Below are 20,343 nucleotides of genomic sequence, written 5' to 3'. Positions count from 1 at the left end.
GTTAAGGGATTCTGATTTCAACGGGTAAAAATTAGTTAAGGAAAGAAGTTTTAATTAAAACCTTTTCAAAGTAGCACAAAAGGGGTAAGTACATAGAAGTTATTTAAGGAAAACAATCAATGGCATACGGTTTGTGCCAAATATGGCAAGGGAATCAATCAAACAGCCATGAAACCAAAATTACAAGTTCAATTCGAATGAACCAAGTCAAGAAAGGTAAAAGAGGTTCAATCGAAGAAAAATTAGTGATAATTCTTCGGTCGTATTAAAGGAATTTCAGAATCAATCACTTAATTGGTGAAAACTTTTGAAAGAGATCAAGCAAAAAGAATCGTCAGGTTTCTTAGAAAAAGAGTCTAACATTGAAAGTCTTAGAGCCACAAGCAAAAGGTATTCGAGTTCAGTTACAGACTCATAGTGAGTCTGAAAGCCTAGGGTCCCTAATACCACTTGCCAAAGAAACCCCCAAATCCTAGGGTTTCAAATTGAGTCAGACAATAGAGATGAGAAGGCAGGCCACTTGAGAGGGGCTCAGAAGTCTTTTCCAAAGACTTATGAGAGACAAACACACACGATAGAAAGAACACTGATTCAAAATCATGAGAACATGCTCGAGAAAATTTGGAGTTTAAACAAGTTTAGAAGAAAGAGATGATACAAGCTTTAAACAAAAGTAGATGAAATATGCTTAGCAGGAACACAAACAGAACTCAGTATAATGAATAAAATCAAAGAACTCAGCCATAAATACATATAGCAAAACACAGATTAAAATGAGAGCATAAGAGTGACAGCAAAATAGAAGAGTCTCGCATAATAGAAAAGAAACAAGAGAGCAAACTCATGCGTAGTAGAAAAGAAAACATACGAGCCTAACATAGATAAACACACATAAAGAAAGAACGGAAAGAATCAGAAAGATATTTGAAGAAACTTTTTCAGAAACCTTAAAATCGAAATTGAACAATTTTAAAAAGGAAATTTGGGGAAAACCTTTAAAATGTCAAATAAAGCCCAGACATATCACAGATCTAAGAAAATAGGTGGGTACAGAACCTCAGACGGCTTAGAGTTGCAGAGAAAACCCTATCAATGAGAAAGGTCTTGAGGAAATTCAGATCCTGAGTCGAAAAGACTCATATTGCTTGAACATGCCGGAATAATGACCGGAGAAGCCATATATCTACAAATCTGAGAAGGATCTGAAGAAGGCCATTGAAGTCGGGCTTCAAACCTTAAATAGCTTAGGTCTAATGGTGAGAAAGGATGAGTACAGACCGTCCACGGCCGGAGACGCCATGGAATCCAGTGGAAACATGGTGAGATAAGGTGGGAAACGATTAGGGTTTCGGAGAGTTTTGATAGAGTTTGAGAGGCGAAAAGGGTTCAAAGGTAGCGTCTTGGTGAAATAAATTAGGTTAAGGGTGGTTTGGGAATTAAAAAAGGAAAGGGGAGTTTATGGCCGTTGATCAAAATGATCAATGGCCTGGATGAAAGGGGAGCCGGGTGGGTTTTTAAATCGGGTCAGGGGTCGGGTAATTTGGGGGATTGGGCTGGTTTAATTTGGGGCAAAATTGGGTCAAATTGAGGGCCAAAATTGAAAGGTAAAAGGGCTGTAATTGAAATAGAAATGGGCTAAGTGTTAAATAGCCTATTTTCCATTTTTATTTTATAAAAATAGTAATAATAATTTTAAATGTAAATTAAAATATTGAGCCAACAAATACTATATTAATATTAATTTAAAAATACTGGAAATAATTTTACAATTATAAAATGCTACTAATCGTGAAATAGGCTATAATTGCAATTACATGCAATTTAGCTTAAAAATACCAAATAGATTTGTAAAAAATATACAAAAATCACCTTAACTATATTTTAGTATAAATATGGAAATACAATAAATTATTCACCAAAATTGATGATTTTGGAAGTAATTATTGGATTTTGTACTGCTAAAAATAGACAATAAATTAATTTTAAAATCTTAAAAATTAGAAAAACAATACCAAAACTCTTGGGCATGCTTATACATGTATGTACATGCTCTTTTGAAAGTATTTTGTATATAAAAATACATAGGGAAAAATTGGGTATCAACAAGGTCCGTTGTATTATTTATGATGTGTGTGCAAAATTTCAGGTCATTCGGACGTGGTTTGTTAGACTTTTTTATCAAAAGCGTAATTCAGAAGATTTTGGAATCTTAGGCTTGAATTCGATGTGATTTGGTTGATTCGATGGTGTTTGAGGTGTTTTGAAAATTTGTATAAGTTTGGATATTGATATATGACTAGTTCGTGCTCTTGGTTGAGGTCCCGGGGGCCTCGGGGTGATTTCGGATAGTTGACGGGAGGTTTTGGAGTTGAGTTTCGCAGCTGAAGTTTTATGGTTGTTGTCATAACCGCATCTGCGGTTGGGAAGCCGCAAGTGCGACTCCCGCAGATGCGGTTGGGAAGCCGCAAGTGCGACTCCCGCAGATGCGGAAGTAAGTCGCACAAGCGTCCAAGAGGTGAGTCAGGCGGAGCCGCAGAAGCGGGCATCTGGGCGCATCTGTGTGCCGTAGATGCGGAAGAAAGGTCGCAAGTGTGGTTCCAGGGATTTAAGTGAAAATGGCAGAAGTGGTAGATTGACCGCAAAAGCGGTAGCGCAGAAGCGGAAAAAGGGACCGCAGGTGCGAAATCCCTTGGTCAGAAGGTATATAAGGTTTCCTTCGCGAATTTTTGCTAAGTTCTCCATTTTTTAAGCGGGAAGTGAGCTAGGGTAGTAAATTTCAAGGGGAAATCGAAGAGTACCAGTTGGGTAAGTTACCTAAGCTTCGTTACTTGAGTTTATGACCATTTCCCATTGTTTAATCATGGTATTAGTGGAAATTAAGGAAGAAAATTGAGGGATTAGGACTTGATATTGGAGAGCTTTGAGTGGGGATTTGAGGGGCCATTTGAGTTCTGATTTCGATGTTTTTAGTATGAATAGACTCGTGGGAGGATAAGGATTTTATTGATGTGATTTTTATGGAATTTCGAGACGTGGGCCAGGGGGTCAGGTTTGGATCAATTTTAGGATTTTTGGTATAATTTGATTATTTTCGCATGGGCTTCGTTCCCTTAGCATATTCTAATGTTATGATTCTGATTTTTGGTAGATTCGGCATGAGTTGAGGCCGAGGCGAGAGGCAAAGGTGTCACGGAGTAGTAATCCATTCGGTTTGAGGTAAGTAACCATTGTAAATCTAGAAATGAGGGCATAAAACCCCGGTATTTCATATTGTTTTGACAAATGAGGTGACACACATACTAGGTGACGAGCGTGTGGGCGATCACCGGTAGGGATTGTGACTTGGTTCGTCCTGTAGCGACTATTAAGCCGCGTATTTGATTTGAAATCTTATGATATCACGTATTTTAGAGATTGATACTATATTATAGGTTGTATGACATGTTTGTGGCCTTGTGTCGACCTATTGAGACCCTTAAGGGCATTTTTACTGTTTTCCTCACTCCATTTGTTTGAAAGTATATCCTCAGTCATGTTTTACCTGTTTATTATTTAAACCTGGTTTTTATCGCTCTACTTCTTAAAAATGTGAAAACTGTCTGGGTTGAGTTTCTCTGATTTCCACTGTTATGCCCGAGTGGCTGTGAGGTTAATGACCGAGAGAGGTTGAGGACCTAATGGTGAGGATTATATATATATATATATATATATTATTGATCGGGCCGCACGCCGCATCGATACTTATATGGATAGGGTTGCACGCCGCAGTGATATATATATTGGATCGGGCTACGTGCCACAGCGATATGACACTTGGGCTGTAGGAGCCCCTCCGAAGTCTGTATACCCCTAGTGAGCGTAGTCGACTATAAACTATGGATCGGGCTGCATGCCACAACGGTTATTATGATTATTACTATTATGAGATATTATTGAGCTTGAGTGCTGAGTGTGAGTACTGAGTGATAAAAGTTGAGTCACGAGTTGCCCGAGTGGCTATATTTATGAGTGATACCTTGCCCGAGGGGCCCATTTATGATATTTTTGCTGATTTCACTCTTCTTTTATAATGAGCCTCTGTTGAAAACTGCTAAGTAAATGATTTCAAAGTATTTCAATTGAACTTTAGTTACTTACTGAGTTGGCGCACTTACGTTACTTCATGCACCTTGTGTGCAGATCCAGGTGCCCGAGCGGCAAAGTGAGGGTACCCAGCATCTTTAGAGCTTATCGGAGACTGCAAGGTAGCTGCACGGCGTTCGCAGCCCTGCTTTCCTCCTTCCTATCTTTGTTTTCTACATTTTAGGGCTTATTATATGTTAGTCAGTCGGACTGGTTATATTTAGAGGCTCTAGACTTGTGACACCGGATTGTTGGGCTGTGTTGGTTTGTTGTTGTACTGTCTTTTCGCACATTTCAGTGATTTAGATATTTCTTATGAAAATTTGAAACTTAATCAGTGTTAGGAAAATGGTTTATTAAAAGGAATTTTACTGTGGTTACTTGTTTGGGTTGACTTGCCTAGTATTGTGATAGATACCATCACGACTGAGGTATTTGGGGTTGTGACAACTGTGCTCCTTAATCAACAAAAAAGAATAAAATAAACGAAATAAGAGCTAATTTAATCCATACTCATCATACTTATTGGCAGTATAATGCAATAAAAATTTCCAACTCAAATTTTGTCACGACCCTAAACCCGGACCTGATCATGATGGCGCCTCTCGTGAAGACAAGGCCAACCAACTATTCCCAATTCAATGTTAAACAGTTAAATAGTAAGAAACAGTCTAGAGCGTGATTAAATAAACCAAGTTTTAAACAGACAATAGCATAATTTGCGGAATACAACTCAACACAACCCGATAACAGGGTGTCACTAGTCATGAGCATCTAAACAATCCGGAATACTTGGGAAAACTACAAAGTTTAATATAGAAAATTAAGAACATGAAGAAATAAGATAGGGAAGAGCTCCGGGCTGCGAACGTCAACAGCTACCTAGAGACTCCTCGGATCCGCCTGAGCTGCGAATGATCAGCACTCGGGAGCGGGACCAGATGCGCCTGAATCTGCACACAGGGTGCAGGGAGTAAAGTGAGTACTCCAGCTCAGTGAGTAACAATCATAAATAAAGACTGAAAGCAAAAAATCACATAAGGCACAAAGCATTCTATAATGAAGTAGTAAAACCATTAAAAATAGTAAATCAGTGAAAGATAGGTAAAAATCCTTTCACTAAAATTAAATTTCATGAAAAGGCCTTTTTCAACAATTAAGCAGGTAATTGACAGGAAATTAGGGAAAATAAACACATAGAGGTTCCTCCCTCGACACAGTATCAACAAATCCCCCTAGGGCAATATATCAGAACAATACCAGCCCCTCGGGCTCAATCTCACATCACAATGGGTACTCGCGCTCACTAGGGGTGTGCAGACTCTTGGAGGGGCCCCTTACGGCCCATGCACAATATCAAGTCATCTTCTGGCATCATCACTAGGCTCTCGACCTCAAATCAATCAAGCCACCTCGTGGCATACATATCTCAGGCCCTCGGCCTCAAATCATGATCAATGTTCCCTCATAACATAGCCACTCGGCCTTGCTCAGTCAAAAGTCCTCACGAGCCACTCGGTAGTAGTAAAATAGGATTTCTCAACCCCAATTATCATTCAAAAGATCATATAAGTTTTAAAACATAGTAAACATGGCTGAGTATGAAAACAATGAAATATATCATGACTGAGTTCCAGTATAAAGTCAAGACAGTGAGAAATATCAATAAAAATCTCCGAAGGATTCAAATAGCTGGCACAGGCCCAAATATGGCATTCAGCCCAAATAATGATGATAGCAAATAGATTTCAGTCAAGTACGCGGTAAAATAGTCAATTGGGATGGACTAAGTCACAATCCCCAAATGTGCACGACCTCACGCTCGTCATCAAGCGTGTGCGACAACTCAATACAGCACAATGATGTACAAATCCGGGGTTTCAAATCCTCAGAACATCATTTACAATCATTACTCACCTCAAACCCTCGAATCTCCCTCCACTCACGTCAAATCTATCCAAAATCAGAATCACGACGTCAAAATAGGCTAAGGGAATGAAGCCCAAGCGAAAACAATCAATATATGACACAAATCACGAAATTACCAAAACTCGACCCACGGGCCCACGTCTCGGAATTCGATAATTTTTACATCAATAGATTCCTTATCTCCCCACGAGTTCATACATATCAAAAGTTCTGAAATCCGACCTCAAATGATCCTTCAAATCCTCAAGCAAAGGTCTAAGTTTCCAAGCCCTAGTTCTCCTAATTTTAACCCTTTAATTCCATTAATTAAAGCTCTAATCCGTGAAATAACAGCATAGGGACGAGTTTTAGGTCCAAATTCCTTACCTCAATGAAGTTCCCCTGAAATCCCTCTTCAAAAATCGTCCAAAAAGCTCTAAAGCCGAAATAGAAATAATGAAAATAGCTCAAAATCGCGAAAGACACAATTTACCTTCTGCCCAGGCATTATCGCATCTGCGGCCCCTTCACCGCTTCTGCGGTACCGCATTTGCGGTTATTTATCTGCTTCTGCAGAAATCACTTAAGCTCCCCATTATCCGCCTTTGCGGTTCCATACTCGCATCTGCAACATCGCAGATTCAGTCTTCCTAGCTGCTTCTGCGATTTCCTGCCATCTCCCCAAATACCGCTTCTGCGACCACTTTTCCCGCATATGCGGCGTCGCACCTGCGGTCCCCAATCCACAGGTGCGGAAATACCAGAAGTAGCAAAATCTGCAGCTGCAACAATCTCTCAAACGCCCCGTCAACCATCCAATATCACCCCGAGGCCCCCGGGACCTCAACCAAAAGCACCAACCTATCCCATAACCTTCTTCAAACTTGTACCAATCTTCAAAACACCTCAAATAACATCAAATCAACCAAAATACATCGGATTCAAGCCTAAGTTCCCAAAATCTTCCAAATTCTACTTTTGATAAAAAACCCAACCAAACCATGTCCGAATGACCTGAAATTTTGCACACACATCTCAAATGACACAACAAAACTACTGCAACTCTCGGAATTCTATTCCGACTCCTATATCAAAATCTCACCTACCAACTGGAAATCGTCAAAATATCAACTTCGTCAATTCAAGCCTAAATCTACTATGAACCTCCAAAACTCACTCCGATCACACTCCTAAGTCACAAATCACCTCCCGAAGCTAACCAAACCATCGGAACTCGCATCCGAGCCCTATAACACATAAGTCAACATCCGGTTGACTTTTCCAACTTAAGCTTCCTTAAAAGAGACTAAGTGTCTCAAACCTTACCAAAATCATTCCGGATTCGATCTGACCAACCCGATACCACAAAACACAGATAACCAAAGCATAAAGAAGCAAAAATGGGGGAAACAGAGTGGTAACTCATGAGACGACTGGCCGGGTCATCACATCCTCCCCAACTTAAACAAGCGTTCGTCCTCGAACGAGTCAAGAAATATACCTGGAGCCTTAAACATGTGAGGATATATGCTCTGCATCTCCCGCTCGGTCTCCCAGATAGCCTCATCTACGGGTCGACCCCTCCACTGCACTTTCACTGAAGCTATATCATTTGACCTCAACTTTCGAACCTGATGGCCCAAAATAGCTACTGGTTCCACATCATAGGTCAAATAATCATCCAACTAAACCGTGCTGAAATCTAAAAGATAAGACGGATCCCCAATATACTTCTGGAGCATAGAAACATGAAATACCAGATGCACACTCGACAAGCTGGGTGGCAAAGCAAGCTATAAGCCACCTCCCCAATCCTCCGAAGCACCTCAAAAGGTCCAATGAACCGAGGACTCAATTTCCCTTTCTTCCCAAATCTCATAACACCTTTCATGGGCGAAACCTTCAACAGAACCTTCTCGCCAACCATGTAAGACACATCTCGAACCTTCCTGTTAGTATAACTCTTCTACCTCGACTGCATTGTACGGAGCCTCTCCTAAATTACCTTTACCTTCTCTAATGCATCCTGCACCAAGTCTGTCCCCAATAGCCTAGCCTCACCGGGCTCGAACCATCCAACTGGAGATCTACACCGCCTCCCATACAAAACCTCATATGGAGCCATCTGAATACTCAACTGGTAGCTGTTGTTATAAGCAAACTCTGCAAGCTGTAGAAACTGATCCCATGACCCTCCGAAATAAATGACATAAGCACGCAACATGTCCTCCAATATCTGAATGGTGCGCTAGGACTGCTCATCCGTCTAAGGGTGAAAAGCTGTGCTCAACTCAACCTAAGTACCCAACTCTCGCTGCACAGACCTCCAAAACTACGATGTAAACTGAGTACCCCTATTTGAAATGATGGAAACTAGGACACCATACAGACGAACAATCTCCCGGATATAGATCCATGCCAGCCGCTCTGAAGAATAGGTAGTACACACAGGAATGAAGTGCGCGGACTTGGTCAGCCGATCCACAATCACCCAAATGGCATCGAACTTCTTCAAAGTCCGTGGAAGCCCAACTACAAAGTCCATAGTGATCCTCTCCCACTTCCACTCTGGAATATCCATCTGCTGAAGCAAGCCACCCAGTCTCTTATGCTCACATTTCACCTGCTGACAATTAAGACACCGAGCTACAAATCCCACAATGTCTTTCTTCATTCTTCTCCAACAACAGTATTGTCTCAAATCCTGATACATCTTCGCGGCACCCAGATTAATGGAATACCGCGAGCTATGGGCCTCCTCCAGAATCAACTCTCGAAGCCCATCTATATTGGGAACACATATCTGGCCTGTATTCGCAACACCCCATCATCACCAATGGTCACATCTCTGGCATCATCAATACCGCGAGCTATGGGCCTCCTCCAGAATCAACTCTCGAAGCCCATCTATATTGGGAACACATATCTGGCCTGTATTCGCAACACCCCATCATCACCAATGGTCACATCTCTGGCATCATCATGCTGAACTCTGTCCTTAAGGACAAACAAATGCGGATCATCATACTGGCACTCTCTGATGCGATCATATAAAGAAGACCGAGAATCCACACAAGCCAATACCCGACTGGGCTCTGATATATCTAACCTCACAAACCGATTGGCCAAAGACTAAACATCGACCACAAGAAGTCTCTCCCCAACTAGAATATATTCCAAACTCCTCATACTCACTGCCTTTCGGCTCAAAGCATCGGCCACCACATTGGCCTTTCTTGGATGGTACAATATAGTGATATCATAATCCTTAAGCAACTCCAACCATCTGCGCTGCCTCAAATTAAGATCCTTTTGCTTGAACAAGTGTTGGAGACTGCGATGATCAGTAAACACCTCACAAGACACACCATATAAGTAATGCCTCCAAATCTTCAACGCGTGAACTATGACAGCCAACTCCAAATCATGAACGGGGTAGTTCTTCTCGTGGGGCTTCAACTGACAAGAAGCATAAGCAATAACTCTACCATCCTACATCAACACACAACCAATACCAACTCTGTAAGCATCACAATACACAGTATATGAACCTAAAGCTGATGGCAAAACCAACACTAGAGTTGTGGTCAAGGCCGTCTTGAGCTTCTGAAAACTCTCCTCACACTCGTCTAACCACACAAATGGAGCACCCTTCTAAGTCAACTTGGTCAAGGGCGATGCGATAGATGAGAATCCCTGAACAAACCGGTGATAATAGCCTGCCAGACTAAGAAAGCTGCGAATTTCTATGGCTGAGGATGGTCTGGGCCAACTCTTAACCGCCTCTATCTTCTTCGGATCAACCTAAGTACCCTCGTTGGACACTACGTGCCCCAAGAAAGCCACTGAGCTGAGCTAAAACTCACACTTGGAGAAATTTGCATAAAGCTTCTCCTCCCTCAATCTCTGCAACACAACTCTCAAATGCTTCGTGTGTTCCTCCTAACTACGCGAATACAACAGAATATCATCAAAGAAGACTATGACAAACGAATCGAGATAAGGCCGGAACACATTGTTCCACATATGCATGAACGTTGTTGGAGCATTAGTCAGCCCAAAAGACATCACCAAGAACTCATAATGACCATATCAGTCCGAAAAGCCGTCTTAAGAATATTCGAGTCCCTGATCTTCAACTGGTGATAACCTGAACGGAGATCAATCTTGGAGAATACGCTCGCTCCCTGAAGCTGGTCGAATAAATCATCAATGCGAGGCAAAGGATACTTGTTCTTAACTGTTACCATGTTCAACTTCCTATAATCAATGCACATCCTCATAGTGCCATCCTTCTTCTCCACAAATAGAACCAACACACCCCAGGGTGACATACTAGGCCGAATGAACCCCTTTTCAAGGAGTTCCTGAAGTTTCTCATTTAACTCCTTCAACTCCGCTGGTGCCATACGATACGGCAAAGTAGAAATGGGCTGAGTGCCTGACACCAGGTCAATACCAAAATCAATATCCCTGTCCGGTGGCATGCCCGGCAGGTCTGCAGGAAACACATCTGGAAAATCTCTCACAACTGGAACAGAATCAATACTAGGAGTCTCAGCCCCGACCTCTCTCACAAAGGCTAGATACGAAAGACAACCCTTCCCAACCATACGCTGGGCCTTCAAGAATGAGATCACTCTACTAGGAACATAATCAGTCACACCTCGCCACTCAATCCATGGCACACCCAGTATAGCCAAAGTGGTTGTCTTAGCATGACAGTCCAGAATTGCAAGACACGGAGATAGCTAATCCATGCCCAAAATGACATCGAAATCCACCATACACAATAATAAAAGATCCAGTCAGGTCTCCAGACCCCCAATAGTCACCACACACAACCGGTACACACGGTCTACAATAACAGTATCGCCCATCGGGGTAGATACATGAACAGGTGAAAAAGAGACTCACGGGGGCGTACCCAAATAATGAGCAAAGTATGATGACACATAAGAAAAGGTGGAACCGGGATCAAATAGTACAGAGACATCTCTGTGGCAGACTGAAACAATACATGTGATGACAGCATCTAAAGCAATAGCATCGGGTCTAGCTGGAAGTGCATAGAAACGAGCCTGATTGCCACCTGATCGACCCCCCCTCTGGGGTGACCTCTAGCTGACTGACCTCCACCCCTAGCTGACTGGGCGAGTGGTGATGAAGCAACTGGCACTGAAGTCGATGACTGACCCCTCTACTGAGATGAACTCGCAAAACGACGAGGGCACCACATATGACTCATCCCTCCACACTCATAACAACTCTCGGGCAATATCCACAACCTCCTCGAAGGTAGCACTAGTCACCCTCTCCCTGGTCATGAGAATATGAAGCTGATAAGTAAGGCCATCAACAAACCTCCTAATCCTCTTTCTATCTGTCGGAACCAACCAAATGGCATGACGAGCTAACTCGGAGAACCTCAACTCATAATGCGACACAATCATCTATCCCTTATGCAACCACTCAAACTACCTGCGCAGCTCCTTTCTGCGAGACTGCAGCACATACTTCTCCAAAAAGAGAACGGAGAACTGTTGCTAGGTAAGGGGTTCTGCACCAATAGTCCTACGCCTCTCAAAATCCTTCCACCAAGTGAAGGCAGCTCCAGAAAACTAATAAATAGGAAAGAGACCCCGTTGGTCTCCAGAATCCCTGGGTATCCTCGCCCTCTGTACCGCTGAAAGACAGAGGTTGAAGTCTACCAAACCTCTCCAACCTACGTTGCTCATCCTCTGACATGGCAGGAACTACATAGTCCTAAGCAGCTGTAATCCGCTAGGTTGGATGTGCCCCTGTATCTGAAGTCCCTGCACGACCTACTCAGGTGTGCAAGCGGCGGGAGTCTGGTTGCCTCCCCCGGCTTGAGAAGTAGCTGCGGCTATAGTGGCTGAAACCGCCTGAGTTAGGCCAGTGCAAACTGATAAGATCTAAGCCAAGGCCTCCTGAAGACCCGGAATCATAATGGGCATAGCTGGTGCCTGAGCTGGTGCTGCTAGAGCGTCCATAACGGGGACCTGATCCTGAAATGGGGCGGCTGGTGGATCTGTAGGTGCTGCCCTAGCTACTATGCGGGCCACACCTCTGCCCCTACCGCGACCACGACCGTGCCCTCAGCCTCTGGTGGCCACAACTGGTGGTCGTCCATCCTAACTGGTAGCGCGTGTCCTCACCATCTGTGAGAGAATAGAATATCAGAAGTTTAGTACTCAGATAAACAAATTCGCACGATAAGAATTTCAAGAATATGAAGTTTTTCCTAAAGGTTCTGTAGCCTCTCGAGGATAAATACAGACGTCTCCGTACCGATACGCGAGACTCTACTAAACCTACTCATGACTCGTGAGACCTATGTAACCTAGGCTCCGACACCAACTTGTCATGACCCTAAACCCGGACCCCGTCATGATGGCACCTCTCGTGAAGACAAGCATAGCCAACTATTCCTAATTCATTATTAAATAGTTAAACAATAAGAAACAGTCTAGAATTAAATAAACCAAAGTTTAAACAGATAATAGCATAATTTGCGGAATACAACCCAACACAGCCCGATGCCGGGGTGTCACTAGTCATGAGCATCTAAACAATCCGGAATAGTCAGGAAAACTACAAATTTTAATACAGAAAAATTAAGAACATGAAGAAATTAGATAGGGAAGAGCTTCGGGCTGCGAACGCCAACAACTAACTAGAGACTCTTTGGATCCACCTGAGCTACGAATGATCAGCACTCGGGAGCGGGACCAGATGTGCCTGAATCTGCACATAGGGTGTAGGGAGTAAAGTGAGTACTCCAACTCAGTGAGTAACAATCATAAATAAAGACTGAAAGCAAGAAATCATGTAAGGCACAAAACATTCTATAATGAAGCAGTAAAACCATTAAAAACAGTAAATTAGTGAAAGATAGGTAAAAATCCGTTAACTCAAATTAAATTTCATGAAAAGGCCTTTTTCAACAATTAAGCAGGTAATTGACAGGCAATTAGGGAAAAATAAACACATAGAGGTTCGCCCCTCGGCACAATATCAACAAATCCGCCCCTCGAGCAACATCTCAGAACAATACCAGCCCCTCGGGCTCAATCTCACATCACAATGGGTACCCGCGCTCACTGGGGGTGTGCAGACTCCTGGAGGGGCCCCTTACGGCCCAAGCGCAATATCAAGCCATCTTGTGGCATCATCACTAGGCTCTCGGCATCAAATCAATCAAGCCACCTTGTAGCGTACATATCTCAGGCCCTCGACCTCAAATCATGATCAGTGTTCCCTCATAACATAGGCCATCGGCCTTACTCAGTCAAAAGTCCTCACAAGCTACTCGACAGTAGTAAAACAGGATTTCTCAGCCCCAATTATCATTTAAAAGATCATATAAGTTTTAAAACATAGTAAACATGGCTGAGTATGAAAACAGTGAAATATATAATGACTAAGTTCCAGTATAAAGTCAAGACAGTGAGAAATATCAATAAAAATCCTCAAAGGGTTCAAATAGCTGGCACGAGGCCCAAATATGGCATTCAACCCAAATAACGATGATAGCAAATAGATTTCAGTCAAATACACGGTAAAATAGTCAATTGGGAAGGACTAAGTCACAATCCCCAACTGTGCACGACTCCATGCTCGCCATCAAGCGTGTGCGTCACCTCAATATAGCATAACGATGCACAAATCCGGGGTTTCAAACCCTCAGAACATCATTTACAATCATTACTCACCTCAAACCGGTCAAATCTCTAGCTCGCGACACCTTTGCCCTCGAATCGGCCTCCACTCGCATCGAATCTATCCAAAATCAGAATCACGATGTCAAAATAGGCTAAGGAAATGAAGCCCAAGCGAAAACAATCAATATATGACACAAATCACAAAATTACCAAAACTCGACCCACGGGACCACGTCTCGGAATTCGATAATTTTTACATCAATAGATTCCTTATCTCCCCACGAGTTCATACATATCAAAATTTCTGAAATCCGACCTCAAATGGTCTTTCAAATCCTCAAGCAAAGGTCTAAGTTTCCAAGCCCTAGCTCTCCCAATTTTAACCCTTTAATTCCATTAATTAAAGCTCTAATCCGTGAAATAACATCATAGGGACGAGTTTTAGGTCCAAATTCCTTACCTCAATGAAGTTCCCTTGAAATCCCTCTTCAAAATCGTCCAAAAAGCTCCAAACCCAAAATAGAAATGATGAAAATAGCTCAAAATCGCGAAGGACACAATTTATACCTTCTGCCCAGGCATTACCGCATCTGCGGCCCCTTCACCACTTCTGCGTTACCGCATTTGCGGTTCTTTATCCATTTCTACAGAAATCACTTAAGCTCCACATTATCCGCATCTGCGGTTCCATACCCACATCTGCGACATCGCAGATGCGATCTTCCTAGCTGCTTCTGCGGTTTCCTGCCATCTCCCCAAATATCGCTTCTGCGACCACTTTTCCTACATATGCGGTGTCGCACCTGTGATCCCCAATCCGCAGGTGCGGAAATACCAGAAGCAGCAAAATTTGGAGCTGCAACAATCTCTCAAACTCCCCGTCAACCATCCGAAATCACCCCGAGGCCCCAGGGACCTCAACCAAAAACAAAAATATATCCTAATACCTTATTCAAACTTGTACTAATCTTCAAAACACCTCAAACAACATCAAATCCACCAAAACACATCGGATTCAAGCTAAATTTTCTAAAATCTTCCAAATTTCGCTTTTGATCAAAAACCCAACCAAACCATGTCCGAATGACCTGAAATTTTGCACACACATCCCACATGACACAACAAAACTACTGCAACTCTTGGAATTCCATTCCGACACCTATATCAAAATCTCTCCTACCAACCGGAAATCGCCAAAATATCAACTTCGTCAATTCAGGCCTAAATCTACTATGAACCTCCAAAACTCACTCCGATCACACTCCTAAGTCACAAATTACCTCCCGAAGCTAAATGAACCATCGGAACTCGCATCCGAGTCTTCTAACACATAAGTCAACATCCAGTTGACTTTTCCAACTTAAGCTTCCTTAAAAGAGACTAAGTGTCTCAAACCTTACCAAAATCATTCCGGATTAGATCCGACCAACCCGATACCACAAAACACGAATAACCAAATCATAAAAAAACAGAAATAGGGGAAACAGAGCGGTAACTCATGAGATGAATGGCCGGTTCGTCACAAATTTATTCGAAAAGAACTTGTAAATAAGAACTCATAACATATGCACCGATGCATTTAAGGAAAAACAAAACTCTTAAAGTGACATTGCTGGAATATGCACCGATCTAAATGGGTTTGGAACCAACTCATTCTCCTCTTCAATTTTCTTTTTAAATGTAACGGAAATTTTGATCTTTTTAATAAGAAACAAACACTTAATATCTATTTACAATTTTATCCAACACAAAATGTTTATACCATTCTAACAGGATGGGGCTTGCTCATTGACATACTTTGTTATGAGGTTGTAGGAGTGCGACGAACTTAGACCAAGTCTACATAAACAACCTAAAGGCTTGGTCTAAAATGAAAGTAGAGTAATGATTAATATAATTTTATAAGAAGGCTAAGAAAGAGGCAAAGCTAGCTATCATGGCCAGTGTTTTAAAAGGCATTTTCGGGGCGAGCCCTGGGGCGAGGCGCACCAAAAATGCCTCGGGGCGATGGTGTGGGGCGAAAGTCTCAAGAGGCGTAAGCCCAGCAATTCAGGGCGTACTCCCGGGCGTTCGGGGCATTTTTTTTAGTGAGGCGTAAGCCCCAAAGATTGTTTCAAATTAAAACAAAATTTGTTGAATAAGTCCTTCATATAATACCCAAATTCTAAAAATTTAGCTTGGTAATTACTCAAAAGTTTTAAAAAGGACTGAAATGCATTAAATTTAAAAGTTAAGACCTTTTTTATTGATTGAAGCCAAAATTTATGGTCTTTTCCAATTCTTTATCTTATCCGCTAGTCTGCTAATATCTCCCAAAATCAATAAATATTCATTTTTTTTACAAATGCAAAGAGAACTATATTCTCCTTCATAGCAGCAAGTTCAAAGTTCAAATTGGAGGTTAGTCATCCTTTTTGTTCCTTCATGTAGAAAACTTTATTCTTTTCGACTCAAGTTACTTAAGCTTCTAAGTAGCGTATAATAGATTGTTTTGACTAGTTTTTTGTGAGGATGAATCATATATATATATATATATCACATATTTATAATTTGCTTTATTTTTTATGCAATTTTACCAGTTTATAGATATTTACTGTAATTATATTATTTTATAAAATATTAAAAATTAAATACCTATGGGACTTACACCCCGATAAGGCATATGTCACTGAGGCATATGTAAAACGCCTCGCCTTACATCCACGCCTTTTAAAACATTGGTCACGGTGTCTAAGACCACAACATTTGAACGCTTGTATGCGGAACTTGGGGGCAAAGGCGATGACAAAAGATTGTTCAGGTTAGCCAAGGTTCAAGAGAGGAAGGCTCGGGACCTAGACCAAATGAGGTGCATCAAAGACGAGGATGACAAGGTACTGGTGGAAGAGGCGTGTATTAGGCGTAGGTGGCAGTCATACTTCCACAAACTCTTGAATAAGGATGGGGACAGGAACATTTTGCTTGGCGAGTTGGAGAAATCAAAGAACCGACGTGATTTTAGGTTTTGTGGGTGTATTAAGGTTGAGGAGTTAATGCGAAAGATGAGTAAAGGCAGGGCGACTGGGCCAGACGAGATCCCGGTAGAATTTTGGAAGGTCGTGGGATGGGTAGGCTTGGAGTGGCTTACTGGATTGTTCAAAGTCTTAAAGGCTCCTTCTTGTTCTTGCTCCCATATAAAATCCTTATCTTTCTTAATCACCTCGATCAGATGATCAGCGGTTGTGTTAAATCCCTTCACAAACCTCCTATCAAAACTTGCTAAACCCAGGGGTTGACCAATTTATTATAGCTTTCACCTTAGTTAGCTTTTATGCCCATCCCACTTACTACAAACCTTAACATAACCCTTGAAAGCTTTAGTACTTCGTTCTCACCTTGAAAGCTTTTGAAGCCCCTAAATCTGCATCTTTCCCTCCGATGCATAAAAAAGGCAGGATTCATGTAGCCAATCATTTATTAAAATAAATTGATAAGCTTGACGCGAAAGCCGAAAAAAGAAATAATAGTAACTTGGTTCGGGGCATCTAACATTTTATCTCTAGGTCATGCTAATTCCATACCGAGAAGCATGTGCCCATCACTCCAACAATGACGTCGAAGATGACCTACAATTATCAATCAATCTCTTCAAATCTGCTTGAATTAGGATCCACAAATCAATTTATAGAGAATGTCCATAAAATTGGGAGCTGAATTAGTTAATAGACTGTACCAACTTTTGTATCTCAACGTTAATAACCAATGGAAGAGATAAGTTGGTAAAGAAAGAAACTGTAACAATACCTTCTGTATAAAATCTTGTTGTAGTGTTTTGATAGTGTTGATTATTGTCGAGAATTTGTGAAAGTGAAATCTTGGAGATCCGAGAGCATATCACTTATTGTATTGGTAAGCTCCTATGGAGGCTGTTGAGTTGTCCCCAATCGGTCCTTGGTCTCCTTATATGATCTTGGATATTCCTCACCTCATAAGCTAGCTTTTGGGGTTGAGTTAGGCTCAAGGTCTATTTATCATGGTATCGGAGCTTCAGTGAGAAAATTATCGTTGTGCATTATTCCAGCGACATTCGGGAAGAAATATCTCATTGCCGTGCAATTTTCCGGCAACTTCGTCTTGTTCCTAGGGTTCATCACTGCTATAATGGTACTGTGCATATACCAGTACCACCATCAGATCTGAAACCCATGTGCGACCAAACCCTAGAAATTCCAGCCCTATTGGAACAAAAAAGTCGGTCACCGTACGTCTTTCCGGTTGACGACTAAAGATTGATTTGCGTGATATCTTCATTGGTAAGTGGTGTGTGAAAACCAACACTACCATCTTGTTCAAAAAAGTAAGACGACAAAACCCAGTGAATCGGTGTGGTAGAAAGTCGTGCGCCTCCACGTGCCGTCAGATTCTCACATGGTATCAGGGTTGGGCACATCCCAATTATTGTTACCAATATTGGGCCCATTGGGCCCCTATTTATGTTATTTACGCTCTAGTTTGCAGGCTTGGGCGTGAGGGGGGTGTTGAGTTGTCCCACATCGAAGTGATTTGAGGTTATTGATCTTCTTATATGGTCTTGTGCAATCCTTACCTCATAAGCTAGCTTTTGCGGTTGAGTTAGGCCTAAGGTCCACTTATCATGGTATCAAAGCCAGGTCCATCCCAATCATTGTTACCGATGTTGGGCCCCCATTTATATTGTCCACGCTCCAATTTGCAATTTGCAGGCTTGGGTATGAGGGGGGTGTTGAGTTGTCCCACATCGATCCTTGGTCTCCTTATATGGTCTTGGGAAATCCTCATCTCATAAGCTAGCTTTTGGGGTTGAGTTAGGCCTAATGTCCATTTATCAGAGGCTATTTGTTCAGGAGGCTCCTTTTGGCGCTATTCTGATGGGGGATAATTTTAATACAGAAAAGAAGTCTATGTCAATCAATTTGTCGTGATTGGAGGTTGATTGCTGAGAATAACCTCTTATTGCGTTGTGATCTAACACAGGATTTGTTGTAGTTGTGACATTGACCGTATTTAGTTACTCATTAGCTATATCGATAAAATATATATTTTCAGCTAATGTTTTTGGGAGTTTTTGTTGTGCTTGAAGGCTGATTGTTGAGGAATCACCTCATTGCATTGTGATTGGCTAGGGGATTTGTTGCATTGACTGGCACCAATTGGTTAATATCATACATAGTTCAGCTCACATTTGTGCAAGAATTGCTTAAAGAACAATGGCATCTGATTTCCACCTGCTTGTTTTGGTGCTTTTGATGGAAATGAATCTCACAGCCCTTTAAAGGAATTTAACTCTCATTTGCAGTCATATTTTGCATGCTTTGTTCTGGTGGGGTAGAAATCTTGATCAGATCAGGAGAAGATATCATTATAAGATGTTGGAGCCTCTTGATACGATTTTTGTTAGCTATGAATGAAAGATGGCGTGCTTTCATCTTAGGCCTCTTTATCCCTAAGTCGGCATACATTAAACTATTTCCATGGAATTGTCTCGAGATTTCGGAAAATTCTGACAAGGCTAGCTTTATAAGTGAGATGATATGTGCATTAGTGTGCTAATATTCATATATTGTTGTTAGATTTACACGCTTTACAAATCCGTTATGTTTTCTCATTTAACTGAGAACATGCTTTATGGAAGGCTGATAAACTTGATACTCCCTCCGTTTCAATTTATGTGAACTAGTTTGGCTCGGTATGGAGTTTATGAAAAAAGGAAGACTTTTGAAGCTTGTAGTAGTAAAACCTTAAAGGGTAAAAGCTTTTGTATGGCTTTCAATTTGTGTGTTTATAAATGTTTCTCATCAAGGGTAAAATGTGTAAAGGGAAAAATTAAAGTTAAATTATTTCCAAATATAGAAAGGTGTCATTTTTTTTGAAATGGATTAATAAGGAAAGTGTGTCACGTAAGTGAAAATGGAGGGAGTATTTTATTACTTTTGATTGCTTGAATAAATTGATAATTATTCACTCTATCTTAATCAGCCAACACTAAAGTAGTTGAGATAATTTCTTGGAGGTGAACTTTCTTTTGTTTAACCATCTTGCTAAAATAACCTGACATATACATGCATGTACGTGAAAAGTTACAACTTTAGTTCCCTATCTCTCTTCTCTTTTTGCTTTCTGAAAGTTTTGGTGCAATTTTCTTCTCATGATTATGACAATGGAGGATGGATGAAGTAGAGAGAAGAGAATTCGTTGGGAAAAAGGTCAAACTTGCTGCTGCAGAACTTGCAAAATTATCAAGACGAGTATGTGGTGAGTGCTTTAGCATCTTATATGTGAAAGACTTTGACTGATTACTTTAGTTGAAATGTATATTGAAGCAAAGAGACTTAAGTGACTTTTGAGACTAGAATATTCCGACAGTGTCATTCTACTGGAATGTATAAACATAAAAGAGAAGAGGTCTCGATTAACTGTTGGTAAGTTCACAAGGAAAAACTCCACAATTATGCAATAACTAAAATCGTTCGACAGGAATGTATAAACATAAAAGAGAAGAGGTCTCGATTAACTGTTGGTAAGTTATTCACAAGGAAAAACTCCACAATCATGCAATAACTTAAACCGTTCGACCACATTGCTCATGGTATGATATGTACGAAGTGATGAA

The sequence above is a fragment of the Nicotiana tabacum genome, chromosome 6 (genome assembly GCF_000715075.1).
Source record: "Nicotiana tabacum cultivar K326 chromosome 6, ASM71507v2, whole genome shotgun sequence".
Classification (NCBI taxonomy): domain Eukaryota; kingdom Viridiplantae; phylum Streptophyta; class Magnoliopsida; order Solanales; family Solanaceae; genus Nicotiana; species Nicotiana tabacum.
The sequence above is the reverse complement of the archived record's forward strand: the minus strand, read 5'-3'. Positions refer to the sequence as shown.